Below are 6,887 nucleotides of genomic sequence, written 5' to 3'. Positions count from 1 at the left end.
TGTTTTGTGGTGCTTGAGATTTTCTGCTAGTATCTCGCACCTCCTTGGTTCAACGTTCAGTGGATATCAACCTTGTTGACAACATCAACTGTGTTATAAATAGACGGAAATTGACGCAGAAGTATCCACTCGTCAAGGGGATGTTGCCGTTTGTTATTCTTAAGTCTTACTCAGACTTTGATGAGCCGGCATCGTTCGTGGAACAAAAACTGGACATGTGGAGGTCTGTGGTCGGGACGTGCGGCGTACATCATCAACCCTGGAAACCAGTCGCTGGTGGTTGGCTGGAGGTCGTCTCTCATACCTCTTAGTCTTACTTCTTCTTTTCTTGTTCTCTACTCTCTTTGCCTCTGTCTGTCTTACTTCTTTTTTTCTTGTCCTCTGTCTGTCTTTGTCTCTGTCTGTCTTTGTCTCTGTCTGTCTTACTTCTTCTTTTCTTGTCCTCTACTGTCTTTGTCTCTGTCTGTCTTACTTCTTCTTTTCCTCCCCTCTCCTGTCTTTGCCTCTGTCTGTCGTGCTTTTCCTGTCAAGTGCTACTTGTATGCTGCTGTGTCAATGTGCGTCTCTTTACCCGCACCAAAGGGGAACAGGCTAAGCCGGTCATGCTGTGTGAAGGAGAATGTCCATTTTTTTCTTTGACACCGTGAATGGATTTTTACGAATTTTTTCCCTAGCTAGTTGATGTAATTTACAGTAATATTCTGTCAGTAAATGTGCCGAGGTTTAATTTTCTTAGTAAGTGGTTCATGATGTGTGAGTTTAATTTGTGGAGCGTTTCAGAGACACGGTTCCTACGGCCTCTTTGAATTCGAGGAGTCCTTGAAAACTCCTGAAACTTGCATTCAAGGAAAAATTTCCTTGAAATCTTGAATTTCACCAGGTCAGACATTAACAAAATTTTTGTCGGAAAATGGCAACTACGATTCCTTTCAGACAAGTGTAGGCCAAACAGAAATATTCTTTGGGCATGAATGTCTTGACCAAATCTCCTTGAAATCTCCTTGAATTTGGTGGGGAGTTTATGGCCGGAACCCTGTAGAAAGGTGTTTGTGGGGGGGTTGTGAGGGATTGGCTCAAATCTTTGTGCGTGGTGGAGGATCCTGCGCTGTTCGAAGACGGCCTGGACGGCTGGCTGGTGGAGCAGAGGAGGTCACGAATGGTGCGGAGGTCACAGATGCTGCAGAGGTCATGAAGGGTGCGGAGGTGCCCGGTTTTTTTCTTCTTTGCTTTGGGGTTTTTTATCAACTTTACAATAAATGTAGAAAGTATTTCTTGTATTTCCTTTTTTTTTCTCCTTTGAATATGCATTGTGAATATATGTCAGGCTCCCATCTAGGACAGCTTTGTTGATGTACTCTAGTTTGGTCTTGAGGAAGAGGATTCATATCACTCTTTTGTAGCTTTTTGCTGAATATGTAGAATTTTGGGGTGGGTTGTTTCTTTTTGATTGGTTTTTTAAAAATTGTGAATGATCTATACATTAGGTGCAGCAATTTGGGCTGTATGTGAAAGTGTGTGTGGACTGTACAGAAGTACAGTCGGTGAAGTGAGTCATTGTTGGCGTGTCGCATCGACTGGTTGGGGGGCTTCTGCCTTGTTCTCTCCCACCTTCTTAGCGCCCCCCCCCCCCCAATCGTCCCCTTTTGGCTGAACTGTGGAGCAAAATTGCACAGAAAGTAAAGTGTGGATAAATAGAAGAATCTATAACTGTGGCAGCTGTTGAAACATTCTGTAGCCAACTCTGAAACGGACTCTGTAGGTATAGGTCAACAGGTCAACTGCTGCTTTAGGCAGTTTAACAAGACAATTGGAGGGGGAGGGAGGTGAGGCTTTTTCATTTTGTTGGAATCTGGCATTGGAGAACAAACTATGTAGACCAACACCAAAGTGTCCTGTAGGTTTTATTGTGAACGGTAGACAGAGTCAAAAAAAAAGTAAATAACTACGGCTGTAGTTTTCACAATGATGGTAGATGTAGAATCAAAGACACCCCTGACCCCAGCTGCTTTTTAGCCAAAAACTATAAATGCATTGATCAAGAGGAGAGGGGGGGGGGGGGGGAGAGAGAGAGAGAGAGAGAGAGGGGGGGGGGGGGGGGGGAGGGAGAAGACGTGGCCAGTCAGGTGCAATATGGCGCGCTGTTTGCTCATTTGTTGGTTTTGGTTTGTTTTTTCGTATCTATGAGTTGATCAAAGTTATTCCGGTGGTGAGCAAGTGCTTAGGTAAACTGCGACGTTATTTCTGGAACAAGTGCTAAACTTTTTTGGCCTTTTTGTCAATTTTTTGGACATTTTTGAAGAAAGTAGATGTATATCGTCTGCAAGCTGTACAACTGTTCCACGCCTGCTGAAAAAAAAATATTTGAAGAGAAAGAAAAATCTGTTTCATCTTTTAGCAAAAATTGTACCCAAGTTATATATTTTCTCTTGCTTTTTTTTTCAACGTTTAGAACTTAAATTTCGGAAAATAATTTTTGAAGCTCATGCAACTGATACCTCAAATTTAAAAAAACTTTAAATAGAAAAAACAGCTTTGAACAGCTGACTGAGGGTGTATAACGATTGTGAGGACGAAACGTCGCTTGTGTTTTCTTCTTGTCTGTTTATTGGTATTAATTATTGTGTGTCTGTGTATGTGTGTGTATGTGTGTGTGAAATGAGTTTCTGGTTTTATCGGACGGAGAAAAGGCAATTCCATACACAGAGCCCGTAAACTATTTGTGTAGATTCAGATTGTTAGCCTGGCTCTGTATGATTCGCTCATATGACCTTATGCAGTTGCGAGCGCCGTAAAACCCTCTACCATAAAAAAAAACATAAGAAGAAAACAAGTGTCCCTCATCAGGGGAGCTTAAATACTTTTCTCAACGCATCATCATGTATTTGAATGTACGGAAGGGCCATCAGTTGATTTGTCAAATTATCATGTCAGTCATTTGTTGTGTCAAAATGTCATGTCGTGTGAGTAACTTCATGCATTGTGTGAGCTTCTTTGCCTGATTATCTTTTGTAGAAAGCCATATGGAAAAGAATGTAGAAGGAGCTTGCTGATCGGTTTTCTTCCGGTTCCCTGGTCTGTGTCTCTATTTATAGCGCTGACAGACACAGATTTTGATTTGGATGAATTTTGTTAGTCGGCCATGTTGTTGATGGAGGCTAAGGTAGAAAAGGAAACATTTCCAGGTTTTGCTTGTGTGGTGAAGATGAACGTGGTTGTAATGTAGAAGTGGTGTTGTAGCGCAGCATGGGGGAATGACCATATCACAGAGTGCCATGACAGAATGGGACGAGTCAGTGTGTAGACCAGTGTGTAGTAATTGAGTAGTGAGTGTTTCTCCGATGTGATGTTACTTGTACAATAGTGGGGGGGGGTTCTTGTTTCTGTGTCTGTTGTCCGTGTGCCCATATTATCGTGCAGGTGAACATTTTGCTTTTTTTACCGCAACCGGCCAAATGATACACACAGCTTTACGCTCTTCAAATGTGTGCCAGGATTTTTACCTCATGGGTCCCGGAGCAAGTGAAGGCTGGAGTATATCTGACTTGTCAACATGATTTTTGCCCACATTTTCTCTGGTTCTGTCTTTGAAAAGTGGTAAATTTCACAATTTTAGTCTTTAAAAATTTGGCAGATCTGTTTTCAGAAGAAAAAAACTTCATTACTTTCTAATTATTTACCTGAATTGTTGGAAAGCATGAAACGTAATTTGGTGGAAGCACAGTTAGAGTTGAACATCAACTATGTTTGTGTGTGCATCTTTGAAACTATACTTTTTTTCGTCTGTGTGTGTGTGTCTGTGTGTGTGTCTGTGTGTGTGTCTGTGTGTCTGTGAGCAAAGGGATGTGTAGTACAATGAACCAAACAAAGAGAGGTGTGTAAGAGTGTATGTGTGTGTGCTTGTGTGTATTTGTATGTATGTCTGAGTAAATTGAGGAGGTGTGTGTACGGTTATTTTAGCATGTTGCTACCCTGGACTTAGAATTACAAAATTCTTGCTCATAATTTTTGGTCGTTTTGTGTTACTATGACCTTGAGGTCACAAACCAAATGTTCAGTTTGCTCTGTCAAAATCGTAATAGTCGTTATCAAGATCTTTAAAGAATTGCTCGCGAAAAAGCTTCGCATGTTGTGAAACTCAAATTGTTTATGTGAGATTTGAACTTTTCTCCAAACTAGGTACTAGCTTGTAGAATTTTGTCCTTCTGGGGTAGTGGTGGGTGTGGGTGTGTGTCGGTGTGTGTGAGTGTGTATGTGTCGGTGTGTGTGTGTCTGTATGTGTCGGTGTGTGTGTGTTGGTGTGTGTGTGTGTTTGCTGAGGGATCGTGTGTAAGATTATTTCAACAGTGAATTTTTCACAAAAAGCGAGAAGAAGGTGTAGTGAGTTGTTCTATATCAGCAAAGGATTTCCTTTTCTTCACTGTTCAGTGTCTTCTGTTTTGTCATTTGATCACATGGTCTCCTCGTTGATATATATAACGTTGGTATTGACTGTATTCGCAGTGTATGACAGCCGTACCATTATTTATACACGTATTCTTGGTTTACAATCCTTTTCAAATTTTCTGAGTGAGTCCAGATTTTGAATTGCGTGTTGTGTGCCCATGTAGTTGAATTTGTTTTGTAATTTTTATGTTTGCGAAAAATGTTGTAAACTACCAGTGGCAGGAGATTTTTGTTGTTGTAATCATTTTGAATTGTCTTTGGAACAAAACCGAGGCTCAAGATAATTTGTTTTGACAATGTGAAAGTTGGAATCTGTGTGTGACGTTCTATTGTGATTCTGTCTTGTGACAATTTCAGTTGACCGTGAAAATGTTGTTGGTGTTGTCACCTGATGAGGAAGGAAATACAGCAGGGACACCTGTCCAAGACAACCACCTGTTGTCGAGAGGGGAGGGGGTGGGGGGGGGGGTCATCATAGACGGTCAGTCCTTTTCGACAGTGCTGCTATGATATAGGAAAGAAAAAAATGCAAGAGAGGAAGGTGGGACGTTATTGTCTGTATATTTTTATGTGATTGTTTTGGACGGGGAGCGGGTAGAGTTGAACAGGCTCGACTGTATTGTCATAAACAGACCAAATTAGGCCAGTGTGGCTAGGATGTGCGTGGAGGAATGTTTCCAAGAGGACGGACTGACATTGACCTTTGAAGTATTCTCAGTGATTGTTGGTTCTTGCGTCGGAGCTAGTTCTCAAAACCTCTCATTCGAAGTCGGGGATCTGGACTGAAAGAAATGGCTTTTTGTGTCTCCGTGTCTCCCATACAAGTTTTTGACCCTATGGTTATTTTTAGACACGTCTAAGCCAGCGACGACAAAGGAGTTGGCCTTGATAGGCAGGGTCGCATCAGCCGGCCATCTAAATAATTGCGTTAATGAAATGGGGGTTTGAGGCTTGTACTTGTTTTCCCCTTGATGAGCGTGGGAAGAAAGAATCTTGAGTTGTTGGACAGTTGGTGGCTTTTTCTGTTTTGTTTTGAGCTTCCAGTGATCCGAAGAATGTGGACCTTGTAAGATGACCGTTTTGTGTATTCATCTGTGATTGTACTTTGGTGTGAGTGTGTGCGTGGGTGTGTGAGAGAGAGAGAGAGAGGGTAACGTAGAAAGAGTGCTTTTGTCGGGGCCTGTGTCTGTCTGTCTGTCTGTCCATCACGGATGTTGGGACGTGTTTACGTCCGGCGTTCACTGCTGAGTGGTCCTCTGGGAGTTGTGTTGTTTCTGGAAGGTTGCACGTTCTTGTCATTGACAAAAGAGATATAATTTATACTCAGACTTTCCGCAGTTTTTGTACATTCACTGTTTATTTATGTACGTATCTCTACTTTTAGTCACTTGTAGGGGAGAAGACATATGCCAGACTTGAAGCAGCTTTTTCCTGTTTTCTCACAGCAAGAAATGCGTTATGATAGTATGATAGTATAATAGAATGATAGTATAATAGAATGATAGTATAATAGAATGATAGTATGATAGTATAATACAATGATAGTATAATAGAATGGTAGTATAATAGAATGGTTGTATGATAGAATGGTAGTATGATAGTATAATAGAATGATAGTATAATAGAATGGTAGTATAATAGAATGGTAGTATGATAGAATGGTAGTATGATAGTATAATAGAATGATAGTATAATAGAATGATAGTATAATAGAATGATAGTATGATAGTATAATAGAATGATAGTATAATAGAATGGTAGTATGATAGAATGGTAGTATGATAGTGATGTGTGGGGTTCTTCTCAATGTATTTCTCTATTTCTTTGTAATGCTCTTTAAATCTAGAGTCGCAGCCCTTACATCTAACCCAAACTCGGAAGTATATGACTATATCACGTTTTGTTCTTTTTATATTTCGTCCAAAACGACTCGAAGGTGACCTAGACCGTTTATTTTTGTGACCCCTTCAATTGCCCAGTGCCTGTTGGTACATTAGCTGCACGCTTTCTGTAACTGCACATGAGGATTCAGGAATTTTGGTAAAAATCATTCTTTTTCTGCTCTATATTCATTTTTTTTTCTCCCGTTCTATATTCTTTTTTTTCTTCTCGTCTGCACGGACGTTTTGTGAGGCATGAACATACTTTAGAGACTTGCTGCTTATTTATTCAAATGTATTTTGTGTCTCTCTATTTTATCTGTTTCACGATATATATATATATATATATATTTGTATTCAATTCTGTGAATTTGTTTGTCTTGTCAGGGGGTTTTTTCTTACTTCTTCGTCAGCTCGTCTTCCTCCTATGAGCTTCACTTCTGTCTTTTTTCTTACTTCTTCGTCAGCTCGTCTTCCTCCTATGAGCTTCACTTCTGTCTTTTTTCTTACTTCTTCATCAGCTCGTCTTCCTCCTATGAGCTTCACTTCTGTCTTTTTTCTTAC

Source organism: Aplysia californica, unplaced genomic scaffold (assembly GCF_000002075.1).
Source record: "Aplysia californica isolate F4 #8 unplaced genomic scaffold, AplCal3.0 scaffold00272, whole genome shotgun sequence".
NCBI lineage: Eukaryota > Metazoa > Mollusca > Gastropoda > Aplysiida > Aplysiidae > Aplysia > Aplysia californica.
This window is presented reverse-complemented; position numbering follows the sequence as displayed.